This window comes from Lagenorhynchus albirostris, chromosome 20 (assembly GCF_949774975.1).
Source record: "Lagenorhynchus albirostris chromosome 20, mLagAlb1.1, whole genome shotgun sequence".
In the NCBI taxonomy this organism is placed as follows: Eukaryota; Metazoa; Chordata; class Mammalia; order Artiodactyla; family Delphinidae; genus Lagenorhynchus; species Lagenorhynchus albirostris.
Window position 1 is genome coordinate 30,466,275 of NC_083114.1, and position 17,218 is coordinate 30,483,492.

Consider the following 17,218-nt stretch of genomic DNA (forward strand, 5'->3'; position numbering starts at 1 on the left):
GGGAATTAGTGAGTAAAGAGGAAGGTGGCATATGATAACACTGAAAAGAGAAGCAGAGTTCAGTATGGGGCCTTTATAGATCATGGTAAGGTTAGATTTTATTTTAAGTGAATTAGGAAGCTACTGAAGAATTTTAGGCATGTGAGTGACATGAGTGACATGATCTGATTATTGCTTAGGTAGACATACATAGCAATGCTTTTAATCTTTTTTAAACTTCAATCCACAGTAAGAGATGTATTGTGACTTACTACACTTCAATTCACAGTAAGAGATGTATTGTGACTTACTACATACATGCACTCACACACACACAAATACAACCTGAAATCAAAGTTTTATGAAACTTAATACAATAATGAACTCTGATATTTCTATTCATTTTTTAAAAACGTTCACTCATAGATTGATTTTACAACCCATAAAACAGACCCTCTGTTTGAAAGACCTGATTAATATGGCATATATGAAGAATATACATTTTTTTAGCGTTAGGGAAGACAGCTATGAAAAGTTATGAGTGAGGGGATTTTGAAGATAAATAAGGCAATTGAAATATAAAATTGAGTTTGTGTCTGTATGGTGTTAATACCTGATACATTGTTAATTTGTTCTATTCTAGAGCAAAGGCTATAGGCATTGAGTAAATTCTAAAGAGGAATGAGGTGAGAATGTTTTTCTTGTCAGTAGGAAAAATTTTCTGGGCCAGATATCTTTAATTCTGCCCAAATAAGGGAATTGTCTCTGAAAACAAGAGTTGACCCACTATTTTCCAAGTCTATAAGGGTACAATATTTGTTTAGATTCTATATTAGTATCCTTCCCTCCTGACCTAATAGAGATCTTGTGTATAATATAAACACCAATAAATTACCTGCATTATATTAGTGATTTTATTTAACACTTTCTTAATTTGAATACTGGTAGGAAATAATATTTTTTCTTTCCTGAGTGACAGTTTCTATAACTGCATTTACCAAGGAACTCATTCTCATCGTATATTCATCTCAAAAATATATATGTATTAAATATTTAAGATTAGACTTGAAGGAGTTGAGAAAGATCTAACCACATGAAGAGTGTTGGGGACAGGGGTCCAGACAGAAGGGTAAAAGCCATGAGGCAGTTGAGAGCCACCATCATGGCTGAAGCTTTGTGGATGAGGAAGAGGGTAACCAGATATAAAGTTGGAAAAGTTAGGCGGGAGTCAAGTCAGACCCTCATAGGGCCTTTGTGACTCCTATAGGGAGTTTGAATTTTTTTCTTAAGCAAAGAAGTACATGATCATATTTACTTTTTTTTTTTTTTTTTTTTTTTTTTTTGCGGTACGCGGGCCTCTCACTGTTGTGGCCTCTCCCGTTGCGGAGCACAGGCTCCGCGGCTGTGGCTCACGGCCCAGAGAATCCGCGGCATGTGGGATCTTCCCGGACCAGGGGACAAACCCGTGTCCCCGGCATCGGCAGGCGGACTCTCAACCACTGCGCCACCAGGGAAGCCCCATATTTACATTTTAAGAAGATAACTCTGGCTGCTATGTGGAGAAAGGACTGGAAAAGGGTAAGAATTGAAGTAGGGAGGCCAATTGAGAGGCTGTTGCAGTAATTTGCGTAGGCTAGGAATAATAGTCATTGGACTTTGGTGGTAGCCGAGGAGATGGAAGTGGATGGATTCAGGGTATATTTGGGGGATAGAATCAACAAAAGTTCCTGATAAATTAGATGTAGGGATGAGAGAAAGAGCAGAATCAAGAACTCCCAGGTTTGTGGGAGCAACTTGAGCAGCTGGGTGAATGTGGTACCATTTACTGTTTGGGGAAAATCATATAGGGCAGGGGCAAAGTTCAGGTGAATATACTAGTTTCCTAGGGCTTCCATGACAAAGTACCATGAACTGTTTGGCTCAAAACAACAGAAATTTATTCTTGCACACTTCTGGAGAGTAGACGTCAAAATTAAGGGGCTGCTCTAGACCTGTAGAGGAGAATCCTTTCTTGCCTGTGCCTAGCTTCTGGTGGTGTGCCAGCAATCCTTGGAGCACTTCAGTCTTCTTCCATCATTACATGTCATTCTCCCCATGTGTGTATATGTCTCTGTGTGTTGTGTGCTTGAAGCAAAAAATATACAGTATCAGCCTGGAGCGTCTTGTAGTGGCAGAAAGTAAGGAAGGGCTTAAAAAAAAATAAATACCCCCCATTAGTGGGGGTATGCTTTAAATTTTTGAAGCGTTTAAGGGCTTTAAAAAAAAAAAGCGTTAGGAACAAACTGAAAGCGCTCTTGATGGGCAAGCCTGGAAACATTTGAACAACAAAAAATAATATAGTACAGTTTAAAATAAATATCTGTGAGTCTGTACTGATATAAATGAGTAATTGGGTAAATTAATAAATGGAGATGAAGAGACAAATCTCTTCATACAGAATAATACCAAATTATGCAGGGGAGCATAACTCCCCACTCCTTAAGTATGGGCTGTGTACAGTGACTTCATTCCAAAGAATACAGTGTGGAAAGTGGGAACAGGGAGACACAGAGAGTAACTTTATGGGAGAAATCTGATGAACACTACTTCAGCCAGATGATCAAGGTCAACATCAGTAGTCATAAATCATTATAAATAGTATGTACCTTTGATATGATGTGATGAAAATGGTACTTAATCTCTATGACCTTCTTCACAAAAGTCCTTAATCCCAGTCTAACTATGAGAAAAGCATCACAAAAATTCTAATAGGGAAGCAGCCTACAATTTACCTGACCAGAACTACTCAAAACTGTCAAGATCCTAAAAAGAAACGAAGGAGCTAAGAGGAGCCTAAACAGATATGGTGACTAAATGTAAGTGGTATCGTAAATGGGATACTGGAACAGAAAGAGGCCATTATGTGAAAACTAAGGAAATCCAAATAAGCCATGGACTGCTTAATAACGTTTCAATATTAGTTCATAAATTGTAAGAAATGTACCATACTAATGTAATAATAGGGGAAACTGTGTGTATGTGTGTGTGTGGGGGTGATGATAAACTCTGCTTTATGCCCAGTTTGTCTTTAAATCTATAACTGTAAAAATATTTTTTGATTAACTAAAAGATAGTCCTGTGGAACAAAGAAGATCATAGGGAAAATGGTATGTATGAAGTGATTAGTCATAACTAAGAGCCCCAAGCATACAATTTAAACAAATGTTAGACCTTCAAAGGAAGGGGCAGGGTTTGTTTTGCAAGTATTTGTTTTAGGCAAATCACTGTAGTTTCTGTCACAGCATTTTCATGTGTTTCTGTATACCATATTACGGCTGAATATGGAGATGCATTATTTGGGGGATTCATTCCATAAGAATTAAATACTACTTTTTGAGAAGTGTGTTCCAATATTATTTTACCATATATACGTCCTGAGATATAAGAGAATTTTACTCATTTTAGAGATTAAAAACAAACGATCCATATTTACAAATGTACTGAATTATTTGAATTTATTGTGAAGATTTTCTAGTATGATGAGTTGATTTAAAAAGTTACTGGGAATTCCCTGGCTGTCCAGTGGTTTGGATTGCACACTTCCACTGCAGGGGACCCAGGTACGAACACTAGTTGGGGAACTAAGATCCCACAAGATGTGTGACGTGGTCACAAAAAATAAAAGTTACCAAGATTTCTGGTATAAAATGAATTACAGGTAATTGTAATTTATATTACAAATGGGTATATGGACATGAATGATAAGGAAAACTTTAAAAGGAAGAAAGTAAAGTGTTTTAATAAAGATGAGAGTATAATGTTTATAGATTAAAACAGTGATGTCAGGTATAATTGTTCAGTTGAGATTAAAAACTATGAAGAAAAATGTAAATAAACATTGTATGAGTGCTGGCCTATATAATATATCCTTCAGTGTCTTATTTAGTTTGAAAAGAAATACAATTTTTTTTTTTTTTTTCGGTACGTGGGCCTCTCACTGTTGTGGCCTCTCGTGTTGTGGAGCACAGGCTCTGGACGCACAGGCTCAGCGGCCATGGCTCACGGGCCTAGCTGCTCCGTGGCATGTGGGATCCTCCCAGACCGGGGCACGAACCCACGTCCCCTGCGTCGGCAGGCGGACTCTCAACCACTGCGCCACCAGGGAAGCCCAGAAATACATAGTTTTAAAATTTTATTTAATTAATTAATTAATTTATTTTTGGCTGTGTTGGGTCTTCGTTGCTGTGCCCGGGCTTTCTCTAGTTGCAGCGAGCGGGGGCTATTCTTAATTGCGGTGCGCGGGTTTCTCATTGCAGTGGCTTCTCTTGTTGTGGAGCACAGGCTCTAGGCACGCGGGCTTCAGTAGTTGTGGCACGTGGCTTCAGTAGTTGTGGCTCATGGGCTCTAGAGCTCAGGCTCAGTAGTTGTGGTGCACGGGCTTAGTTGCTCTGCGGCATGTGGGATCCTCCCAGACCAGGGCTCAAACCAGTGTCCCCTGCATTGGATTCTTAACCACTGCGTCACTAGGGAAGCCCCCCAGTGTGGGCTTTAAAAGATAGTTTATCACCTCTCCACATGGGGCTTTTGAAGGCTGTCATTAAACTTATTTCCATAAAAGTGTTAATGGAATTTATTTCACTGTTGATTCTTATTTCTACCTAGAGTCTTTTATAGAGGCAGTATATTTTATAAGGATTCAGTGAAAAAAAGACATCAGCAGTCAATCTTTGGAATATTGGACATTTGCAAAAATGTGATTTTTGTGATATTTGCACCTGAATAAGAAAAACATACTAACTGGCATATCACATGATCCTACAGACAATTTGGTTTGAACTAAGACCAATGGTATTTAAAGGTTAAATTTTTTAAGTTAAATATTTCTGCTGATAATCTTTTATTCAAGTATTATTGGATGTTATCATTTTTCATTAGATTATTAGACTGGCTTCTCATACATGCATAGCTCATTTTATTGTCCTTAGCTTTGTTGTACTTTGCAGATGCTGCATTTTTTACAAATTGAAGTTTCGTGGCAACTGCACATTGAGCAAGTCCATCAGGGCCATTTTTCCAACAGCATATGCTCACTTCATGTCTCTTTGGCACATTTTGGTAATTCTTACAATATTTCAAACTTTTTCCTTGTATTTTTTGTGGTGATCTGTGATCAGTAAATCTTTGATGTTACTGTTGTAATAGTTTGGGGGCGTCATGAGCTGTGCTCATATAAGATGGCAAACTTAATCAATAAATGTGTGTGTTCTGACTGCTTCAGCAACAGGCCATTCCCCCACCTCTTTCCCTCTCCTCAGTCCTCCCTATTCCCTGAGACAATATTGAAGTTCAGCCAATTATTAACCATACAGTGGCCTCTAAGTGTTCAAGTGAAAGGAAGAGTTACATGTCTCTCACTTTAAATCAAAAGCTAGAAATGAATTTCTCTGCAGGAAATAGCAAGAGAACCAGAATTAGAAGTGGATCCTGAAGATGTGACTGAATTGCTGCTATCGTGATAAAACTTTAACAGATGAGGAGTTGCTTCTTAGGGATGAGCAATGAAAGTGATTTCTTGAGATGGAATCTACTCCTGGTGATGATGTTGTGAAGACTGTTGAAATGACAACAAAGGATTTAGAATATTACATAAACTTAGTTGATAAAGCAGTGTCAGGGTTTGAGAGGATTGACTCCACATTTGAAAGAAGTTCTGTGGGTAAAATGCTGTCAAGCAGCATTGTATGCTACAGAGAAATCATTCACGAAAGGATGAGTCAATCAGTGCGGAAAACTTCATTGTTGTCTTATTTTAAGAAATTGCCACGGCCACCCCCGCCCCCGCAGCCTTCAGCAACCACCACCCTGATCAGTCAGCAGCCACTAACGTGGAGGCAGGACCCTCTGCCAGCAAAAAGATTATGACTTGCTGAAGGCTTAGATGATGGTTAGCATTCTTTAGCAAAAAAGTGTTGTTTAATTTAGGTAGGTACATGGATCTTTTAGATATAAGGCTATTGCATACTTAGTAGACTGTACAGTATAGTGTAAACATAACTTTCATATGCCCTTAGAAACGAAAAAATTGGTGTGACTCACTTTATTGTGCTATTCATTTTATTACAGTGGTCTGAAACCGAAGCTGCAGTATCTCCAAGGTATGCCTGTACAGTTGATCCTTGAACAAAACCTGTTTGGACTGTATGGGTCCACTTATACACAGATTTTTTTCAATAGTAAATAGTACAGTACTACACGATCCATGGGTTGGTTGAATCCTTGGATGTGGAACCTCAGATATGGAAGAACTGTGGATGCGGAGGTAGACTATAAGTTAGTTATGCGTTCAAGGAATGACGTGGTCACTTTGCCCATTATGATAGGCTTTGTCTATGTATGAATGTCCAGTCTTAGTGTAGCCAATCATATAGGAGAATTGTGTGACGAAATAGGAATTTACTAGAATTTTCTGACATAGTACATATCTGGGTATGTTCTGGTAGTCATCATTAATTAGCATTTTCAGGAAGGACCCAATGGTAGCATATAGCAGCCTAGCAACTAGATTTATTTTACATATTTATTCCTCTATAATTCAGGTCATGGTTCACGATTTTCAACCAAATGGGATTAGTTCTTTAAAATGGTATATCACTTCATATAATACAGAGATCATCTTCTGGAATAACAACACTCCTTTCAAATGTGAACCATAAATTGATCTTTTGTCTCCTAATTGGAGCTACTACTGTCCTACAGTTGAGGCTGTGGTCTTTTGTTCAGCAATATTCAACACTTAGACGAAGCTATCAAGATAATGAATGCAACTGAAAGAAATGGGTTTGTCAGATAGGGCAGTGAATCTTAGTAGAAATATTTAGTAGAAATGCTTATTCAGATTACTCTGCTCTTAAGAGTTAGTAATGGAATTTCAGATGAACTTATTTCTGAAGGGGCTATTTATTTTTTTTAACAATATAGGAATATTTTTTCAAAATAATGACATTAAAATTCAAATTGTAAACTATATAGGAGAAAGCCTAGAGTTCTACTCCGAAGCTCTTTAGAACAACTTCCTGGAATAGCACATAATAGAAGTTTAAAAAAGATAAATAAAAATTGAAGTCAGTAAATTATTCAATTCTCTGGCCACTTGTGGTTTAAAAAAACATTTGATAAAACTTCTGTTCTAATAATTTGTGGAAGCTCCCCTATCATAGCAAATAATTTACGGTAAAACTTCAATATGTTTACTATAAATACTACTTCCTACATATTATACTTCATTCCTCTAACAAATATTTTGAAATTTTTTTTCAGGTATATAATATCACACAAAGAACTGAGAACATTTTGGAGTTTTGTTTTACTTCCTTAAGTAATTACATTATTACCAAATCTCAAAGATGTGGTTGAAAATATAATGCTCTTGATTTTTCATTCTTAACCTTTTTTTTATAAAGTCATTAAAATTTCTAATCACGTTAGTTATGCCATTGTAGCTGTAAACTCACGATTTACCCAAAACAACTTCAATTTACTACAGGTAAATTTTCATAACTCTTTGTAGGTTGCTCTGATTTACCATTTCAATATCAACAAAATTTAGGAATCACCCTCTGATGTTTTCTGCAGATATATTCACAGACTGACAGCAGATATTTTACTGCACTATTTAGTTCTAAGTTATACCACCAGCATTATTGTTTTTCTAAAATATAGCACAGTCTTTTCTTAGGTTATTATTTTCAAGTGATCACAGTTCTCAAGAAAGAAACTGTACCAATGTGAGTCTGAAACATCAAATATTGAAGTAGAATTCCAGATTTGTCTTTCAAGTGATGAAAAACCATGTATCAAAAGAGATAAATTGTTTCTGGTGAGCTGATTGGCAAACAGAACAATAGCTAACAGCCAGATTGAAGTGTGATCTTAACCGGATTAGAATAAAATGCTCATAATGTTAGTTTTCTTTTTGCATGATTTTTGCACTACTGTGGAAATAAAGACCACCCAGAATGAGAACAAACAGGCTATAAATTCAAAGAAATTGAATAACAATTGGTAACAAGAAAATTACCACCATCACTTACATTTGGCAGATTCACATGGGAGGGGGCAAGTTTTATGGTGAAAAAGAGAAAAGATACGCTGATTGGAGACTGGCATGGGTAAGCTGAAATGCTAACTAGAAGCCAATCATCTTAGGTAATTGGTTTGGGAAGCATATTTGTCCTCTGGTTGGTGCTGAGTTGAAAGTGTGTGGTGGGCTGTGGAGGGGGAAAAAAAAAAAAAGGAAGCTGGCAGTCATTGACCAAATCCTAACTTCTGAAGTGATTGCTGCAGAGATTGTGATTTGACTTCCCAGGTTGTTTGCCCTCCAAAGAGACTGTGTGTCAGAGTTGTATATGATCTGGTCATTGTCTATTTGTATAATCAGTCTCTCACTACTGAAGAACAAATAGACTTAATGTTTTATGATTTTATCACTGATTATATTCTTGTAGCTTTGAGAGTTCTATGAAGATTCTAATAGTTATAGAAATCTCCCCAGATGAAAATAATATTTCATGTCTGAGAATATAAGGTGAATTATGCCAGAGTGTTCATGCTGTAAGATGTCTATATGAAGATGTCATTTCTCAGGTAGAAGTGGATTCTGGACCTCAGAGATACCAGTTAACAATAATAATATGTGCCTATGTGGGTCTTTTGAGAAGTTAGTGAGAATCTGGTTTGGACTACCTCAGAGAGCGTTTGGGTATTTTCTCAGTGACTTATTGGATAATTGGGACTTTAAAGATGTGTGGGAGAAAGTAACTGGCCTTTCCCCATTGGAAACTCTGCATATTGTGATTTCCTATACGGCCTATAGAAAGGAGATTGGTTGGCTGTGATGAGGAGTATATATGAGTTCCTACACAGTTTTTTAAAATTTTTATTCTGAGAAATTACAATATTTAAAAATTTTAAATAAAAGTAATAAAACATGACTATATAAAGCTAAATTACCCTTTGTCCTCTCCCCACCCCATCTTTGTCTCATTTCTGTCTCTTTCCATGAGAGGCAACCTGTCGTGAATTTGATGTGCTTAACTCATAAAATTATTATTTCTAAAAACAATAGAACTTCTGTCTACTTAGCTAATTATAAATGTAAAAACAGAAGGTCTGAAAGACTGCTCTACAGATTTCTTTTAGATTAGTAAATTAATATAGCATAATGAACTTGAGAAACAACATTTTCTACCAAGTAGCTCTATAACCAAGTAGCTCTGTATTATATGTTACATAATATACGCTCTTTGTATCAGTATCAATTTGTCTAATTAGCAGCAGGCAACTAGGAAAGAAAAGGTTTGGAGAAAAGAACCTTATGAAAGAAAGTAAGGTTTAAATTGATGCCTTGAGGAATGTGGACAAAAGTGAGTCAAAGGATATCCTCTCTTGATCTTGGCTGAACCTGTAGTTAGGTCTCATAAATTTACTTTGATCTTTCTTTGCTTGGCTCTTATAGAAGCAATTCTTTGTTTCAAAATGAACAGGCAGTGCTCGCTTCGGCAGCACATATACTAAAATTGGAACGATACAGAGAAGATTAGCGTGGCCCGTGCGCAAGGATGACACGCAAATTCGTGAAGTGTTCCGTATTTTTTAAAAAGTAACGGAATTGAGTTGTTTGTAGTGAGGTGGGTGGACCTAGAGTCTGTCATACAGAGTGAAGTAAGTCAGAAAGAGAAAAACAAATACCGTATGCTAACACGTATATATGGAATTTAAGGGGAAAAAAATGTCATGAAGAACCTAGGGGTAAGACAGGAATAAAGACACAGACCTACTAGAGAATGGACTTGAGGATATGGGGAGGGGGAAGGGTAAGCTGGGACAAAGTGAGAGAGTGGCATGGACATATATACACTACCAAAGGTAAAATAGATAGCTAGTGGGAAGTAGCCGCATAGCACAGGGAGATCAGCTAGGTGGTTTGTGGCCACCTAGAGGGGTGGGATAGGGAGGGTGGGAGGGAGGGAGACACAAGAAGGAAGAGATATGGGAACATGTATATGTATAACTGATTTACTTTGTTATAAAGCAGAAACTAACACACCATTGTAAAGCAATTATACTCCAATAAAGATGTTAAAAAAAAAAACGAACAGGTACAGTATACACAGTGGTCCCCCTTATCCTCAGTTTTACTTTGCGAGATAAACAAATTCATGCTAGTTTTACGGCCACAGTGCTTGATACAATGCTTAGTTAAGATGGAAAAGGCATTAAATTTGTACAATATTTTGAGAGAGAGACCACATTCACATAACTTTTATTACAGTATATTATTATTGCTCTATTTTATTATTAGTTGTTGTTAATCTCTTACTGTGCCTAATTTATAAATTAAACTTTATCCTAGGTGTGTATGTATAGGAAAAAGCATAGTATATCTAGAGTTCACTACTATTCATGGTTTTAGGCATCCGCTGGGGGGTCTTGGAACACATCCCACGTAGATAAGGGGGGACTCCATACTGTACTTGTAAATCTCAGTGTTTCAGGTATTGCCATTTTGAGACCCATATGGCAGAACAAAGTTCACTTTCCTAAAATTGTAATCAATTCTCCAAATATAAGTTATCTCATAAATTCCCATGTAAGAAAAGCTTTGGTCCCAGACATAATTTAAAAGACTCCTATTCATCTTGTTTTTAAACACTCCTGTAATTTTCATGGGCAATCACTGAACAAAGTTGAGTTGACTGAACAAAGAACTGTATTCAGTAACTTATTTGAAATGTACTGTAATTAAGTCTGTTTTAGTTCTAACCTTACTAACATCATGGATAATACAAAAGGGGGGAAATGCAGCTTATCAAAGAAGAGACTCCGGAGATGGGATACAGTGAGTTTGAATCTCAGTGAAACATCCTGAGGATGTCAGCACATCAGCACTGTCAGTAATGAGAGAGATTTTACAAATACCTCATCTGAAGAGAATTACTCCATGGAATACATATGAGTATATATCTCTTCAGTGGATAAAGAGTTTATGTTTTTCTGTTGTTGGGATGGTACATTTTTTTAAACTGCATGATGAACACGAGATTTTATTTTGCTTCAAGTTTCATTTTTGCCCTTAAGAAGCACTCAAAATGCTATTCATACAGTAGTAGGTGTATTTGTAGTTTGTAGCATGCTTTCTTAGTTTCTCTTTCTGATAGTTTGCTGTTAGGGTATAAAAATGCAACCAAGTTTTTGCATATTGATTTTGTATCCTGCAACTTTACTGAATTTGTTTATTCTTAACAGTTTTTAAATAAGTCTTTAGGGTTTTCTACATATAAGAGGATGTCATATGCAAACAAATAATTTCACTTATTCTTCTCTAATCTGGATGATGTTAGCTGTGGGCTTGTCATATATGGCCTTTATTATGTTGAGTATATCCCCTCTATACCTACTTTGTTGAGAGGTTTTTTTTTTTTTTAATCGCAAATGGATGTTGAATTTTGTCAAATGCTTTCTCTGCGTCTATTAAGATGGTATTTTTATCCTTCATTATGTTAATGTGATGTATCATATTGATTGATTTGTAGATGTTGAGCCATCCTTAAATCCCTGGATTAAATCCCACTTGATTATTATGTGTAATCCTTTTAATGTATTGTTGAATTTGGTTTGCTAATATTTTGTTGAGGATTTTTACATCCATGTGCATCAGGGATACTGGCCTGTAATTTTCTTTTCTTGTGGTGTCCTTGTCTGGCTTTGGTATCAGGGCAATGCTGGCCTCATAAAATTAGTTTAGAAGTGTTCCTTCCTCTTTTTATATTTCTCTTAAAGTTTAATTTGTTTTAAGTATCTCTTGGAAATATTTTTTTTCTTAAAATTTTCTTTGCATGATTTCTTTCTACCTAATTGCTTTGTATTCTCTTATTGATTTTGGTCTCTGTCTTCCATATATAGACTTCCTTTAGGTTATCTTGTCATCTCAGCTGGCTGTTCTTTTTTTAAAAAATATTTATTTATTTATTTGGTTGTGCCGGGTCTTGGTTGCGGCAGGCGGGCTCCTTAGTTGTGGCAGGCCAGCTCCTTAGTTGTGGCATGTGAACTCTTAGTTGCAGCATGCATGTGGGATCTAGTTCCCTGACCAGGGATCGAACCTGGGCCCCATGCGTTGGGAGCGTGGAGTCTTAACCACTGGACCACGAGGGACGTCCCTCAGCTGGCTGTTCTTAAGATTGGGAGGCCTAAGCACAAGAATAGGAGTTTTGAGTTTCATTCTAGTATAACCTGGTTGTGTCATTTGTTAGGGAATCTTCTGACCCTAACCCAGATTCATAAAAAAAAGTTTTCTAATTTGTCTGGCTAAATAGAATGGAGGAAGAGGAGCACTAATCTTAGAATTCAGCATTTACTTATGCATGAAGTCATTTAATCCCTTTGTTTTTCACTATGGTACTTATGCCCTTAACTGCCTGGTGTCCCCTAATCAAGAATCCCTGTTTTACCCTCTCCAGGGGATAAGTGGCAGACTTCTGCCAGGATTAGGGAACTAGGGAGAGGCAGTCACCTAGGCATGTAGAACAGAGAGAGGGGACCTAGGGATCTAACAGCTTCTTAAACCGTTTTCACCCAGTTCTTATTTTATCCATCTCACTCCCCACTTACCTGCAGTTCTACAGGTACCTAAGTGTTGCCAGTTCTTGTTTGTTTAGAGGATTCTGTGGTATATATTGAGTTTGTTCTCAGCTTTCCTCACTGTTGGTTTTAGACTTGGCTTTCATCTGCTAAATCAGTTACCACTCTTATCATCTACTTTCTGGTGTCCCAAAATCTGTTGTTGTTGTTTTCTTTTTCTCTTTGCCTTCTCATTCTTTGGGATTATGTATTTTAAAAAATTCCCCGTACTGGTGTTTTAGTGGAGTTTCTGGAGGGAGTAAATTGAATGTTCACGTTCAGTCTGCCGTCTTAGCCTGCCCTCTTAATATGATTTCTTTGGTAGAGAGGCAGCAGTACATAGTTGCTGAGAGTGTGAGTCATGGCACCAGACTGCTGGGGTTTGAACTCTGGCTCTGATACTTACTAGCTATTAGATTAACTTCTACATTCCTAATTTTCCTCATCTATAAAATGGGGACAATAATAATGCCTACTTCATAGGCTGACTGGAGAATTAATTAGTTAATTAAAATTAATTTACTTACAGCACTTAGAGCAATGCCTAGCACATATACTCTGCCTTTGATAAGTATTTGTTATTATTTTCTTCCATCTCTTTTCTTTGTCCTCTTTTCCTGGAACTCCTGTTAGTCAAAAGTAATCTCCCTAGATTGGTTCTTTAACTATCTTTTCTTTCACTTTTCCATTTCATATTTAGTTCTACTTTCCTGAGGATTTTCACAACCTCTGTTTTATGCCTTATTTCAGCAATTATGTTTTAAGTATCAAATATCTCTTTTGATATCTGATTTTAATCTTTCATGATTTCCTTACATTTCTGATGACTGTTGATGGTCTGTATATATTTGTTTTAAACTGATTAGAAGCTTTTTAGGAGTAAGAAGATTTATTGTGAGTAGCCTCATTTGGGGATGGAGACATGGCCATACATCACTATGAGGAAGACTTTTCTCTAGGATTGCTCCGTTCCTCCAGAAAAAGACCTTACAAATTTCTTGCCCGGGCAATAAAATGCAAGTGTTTAAGGGTGGGGCGGGGTGGGTAGAGGAATGGTTAGAGGAATTAAAGTCCTGCCATTTGATATTTCGATAAATCCCTTTCTTTTTATTCTGTCTCACTTCTAGTCTCTACCTTGCCAGGTGTCTCCTGATCTAGAACACTCCTTTTCAATTTCTCTAGAGGTAAACTTTCATTCTCTTATCAGGGCTGGAGTATGTGCATTTAGCTGCTGGCATTCTATATGTGGGAGTGGGGAGGGGAATCAACAATTCACATACATACACTTTTTAAAAAAAAATTTTATTGGAGTATACTTGATTTACAGTGTTGTATTAATTTCAGGCACATACATACACTTTCATCCTGTTTTTTCATTTTGTCCTTCCCCTCCACCCACTTGGTACTTCAAAGTCTGAGTGTTTCCCAGGTTCTTTGGGGGTGAATTGGCTCTCTTCTCACCAGTGACCCCCTGAGCTTATAGTTTCTTCCACCTAATAAATCACATACCACTCCTCCATTTGTTCTCCCTTTTCCAAAAGTGTATTGAAATATTTTATCTACTGTTGCCTTCTCTTTGGTTGCTTTCTCCTTGTGGATTTAAATCTTTTAATTTACTTTGCTGTCATTTTATAAGGAGAAGGGTTAAATGCATATACCTGATCTGCCATTTTTTAACCAGAAGTCATCAGATGAATGTTATTTTAAAAATATTTTATACTTGCTTTTAGTTATACTGCTTAATTATATAATGGATTGGCAATCTCTAACACCAGGAAAGAAAAGACCAATTTTCTTCTTATAGATGTAGAGGGTGGCTGCCATGACCTCACCTTCCTCCTTATAGCAAGCAAGTAGTAGTGAACAAACTCAGGTCATAGGATCCAGTGGAAAGAGTTTGAATTCTTACAGCCAGGGCAGGTTCCTCTACCTACAGATAATTCACTGGTGCTTGACTTCTCCATCTCTGCTAGGAACAGGTTTTACTCAACCACAATTCTATTTCCTTTACTTCCCCTCTTCCTCTCATCAATTCTAATTCTTGGCATTCATTGAGGGCTCCTCTTTTCTGACACATAAGAAAGATAAGGTCCCACCTTGGCAACTCTAAACAATATGTGGTATATCCATATAATAGACTACTATTTAGCAATTAAAATGAAAGTGGTATGTCCATGTAATGTAATACCATTTATCAGTAAAAAGGAACAAACTATTGATACATACTTCACCATGAAAGAACTTCAAAAATATTATACTAGGGACTTCCCTGGCAGTTCAGTGGTTAATACTCTGCGCTTCCACTTCAGGGTGCACAGGTTCGATCCCTGGTCTGGGAACTAAGATCCCACATGCAGTGCAGCGCAGCCAAAAAAATAAAAGAGTTGTTTTCCAAGGTGACCAATGAGCTATTTTTAAAAATTAAAAAAGCTTTTAATTTTTTTTTTTTTTTTGTGGTACGTGGGCCTCTCACTGTTATGGCCTCTCCCGTTGCGGAGCACAGGCTCCGGACACGCAGGCTCAGTGGCTCATGGGCCCAGCCGCTCCGCGGCATGTGGGATCTTCCCGGACCGGGGCACAAACCCGTGTCCCCTGCATCGGCAGGCGGACTCTCAACCACTGTGCCACCAAGGAAGCCCCCCAAAGCTTTTAATTTTTAAAAGCTATTCTTTCACTAGGTGAAAGAATCCAGATGCAAAGGATAAATAATTGTGATTATGTTTATATTAAATGTCCAGAAGAGACAAATCTAGAGAGAATGGCTTGACTGTTGGTGGGGGAGGCTGTGTGTGTATAAAGGCAAAGAGTGTGAGGGAGCTCTTGTGCTGTGAGCTTAAATTGCTCTAAAAAATCGTCTGTTAAAATGTAAATTCAAAAGGTCTTAAAATGGGATTTACACTTTAAATTATAGAAATGTAACCATTGCATATATAAAGCTCTTTGTATCCTGGCTAGCAAATTTAAACAAAATTATTATAGCATATAATTATTAATTTTTAGATTAACTTGTAGAGGTTTAGGTTTATTGATCTTATAAGTGAGACCTTCTTTTAATATAATTATTTGGGGACTTCCCCTGGCGGTCCAGTAGTTAAGACTCCAATGCAAGGGGCAAAGGTTCGATCCCTGGTTGGGGAACTAAGATCCCATGTGCCACACTGCCGGGGTCAAAAAATAATTATTATTCGGATTCATTTCATTCATAATTCATCAAATGTTTATTGAGTATCTTTTATGTGCTAGTACTACTCTAGATCCTAAGGATATAGCCCTGAACAAAAACAAAGAACGCCTCTTCTTTCCAGGAACTTAAGTTCATTCTAATGGGCAAAAGACAGAAAATAAACACTAAATATTTCAGTCAGGTGGTTTTCATAAGTGCTATAAAGAAAAAAATAAAGGCAAGATAAGGGACTAGAGAATGATGGGGTAGGGGTGCATAGGGAGTTTGATTATTTTTTTGTGAGTTAATCAAGGAAACCCTCTCTGATAAGATCAAGTAGATATCTGAAATAAGTGAAGGAGTGAGTGATGTAGGTATCTGGGTGAAAAGCTTTCTAGGCAGAAGAGTCAAGGAGTTCAGGGACAGTGAGGTGAGAGAATGCTTATTAGTAGGTTTGAGGAACAGCAGAGAGATTTGTGTGACTTAGAGTGAAGTGAAAGAAAGAGTATAAGAAGACAAGGTCAGAGAGGTGGCAGGGAATTAGATCAACTAGGGTCTTATAAACCACCATCAGAATTTTGAATTTTTCCCTGAATGAGATGGGAAGGCAATAGAGGGTTTTGAGCAGAGGAAGGACATGATCTGATTTATTTTTTAGCGAATCACTTTGGATGCTGTGTGGAAACTAGAGTATGAAGGAAAAAAGGTAGAAAAAGTGAGAGCAGTTTATAGGCTAACACAGTTGCCCAAGTGAGAAATGATGGTGGCTTAGACCAAAGAGGTAATCTTGGATGCAGTAAGAAAAGGTCAAGTTCTGCATATATTTTGAAGGAAGAAACAGTAGGATTTGTTTATGTGGTATATGAGAAAGGAAAAGAGTCAAGGATAAATCCAAGGAGTTTGGTTTTAGCAATTTGAAGAATGAAATTGCCATTTACTAAGATGGAGAAGGCTTGGGGAAAAAGCAGGCTTAAATTTAAGGGAAAATCAAGAGGTTGGTTTTGGACACATTCAGATGTGGCACCTATCTGAGTAGAAATACTGAGTATGTGTGGTTGGATATAAGAACCTGAAGTTCAGAAGAGAGGTATGACTGGAGATACAAATTTAAGCATTATCTATAAGTGAGTGAAATCCATGGAACTGGCTTTACAATTACTATCTATTACAAAAATGAAAACTTGTACTATTTTTTCTTGCATTATGGGATGTTGATCTCTTGTTCTCTTCTGACCTCTTTAAACAGTGATTTTCATCCTTACTGCTTTTCTGTATTTTTAAATAGAATTTGAAATTATCAGAAGACTTTTATCTGTTAGCATTGTCAATCTCATTAGCTTCTGAAAACTATCTACCCAAACTATAAATGAATATTTAAAATGTGTAAGATGTAGCTCTTAATTGTAGAACTGTTGAATATAA

At 37.0% G+C, this 17,218-nt stretch overlaps 1 protein-coding gene and 1 non-coding gene across 2 annotated transcripts in view; both read left to right on the top strand.

Annotated features, from left to right (window-relative positions):
- Positions 1 to 17,218, top strand: part of PPM1E (protein phosphatase, Mg2+/Mn2+ dependent 1E) — a 192,210-nt gene that overhangs the window by 91,268 nt on the left and 83,724 nt on the right. The window lies entirely within an intron of this gene.
- Positions 9,504 to 9,610, top strand: LOC132512401 (U6 spliceosomal RNA). Its single transcript, XR_009538131.1, has one exon. It is a non-coding gene; the product is annotated as a U6 spliceosomal RNA (small nuclear RNA).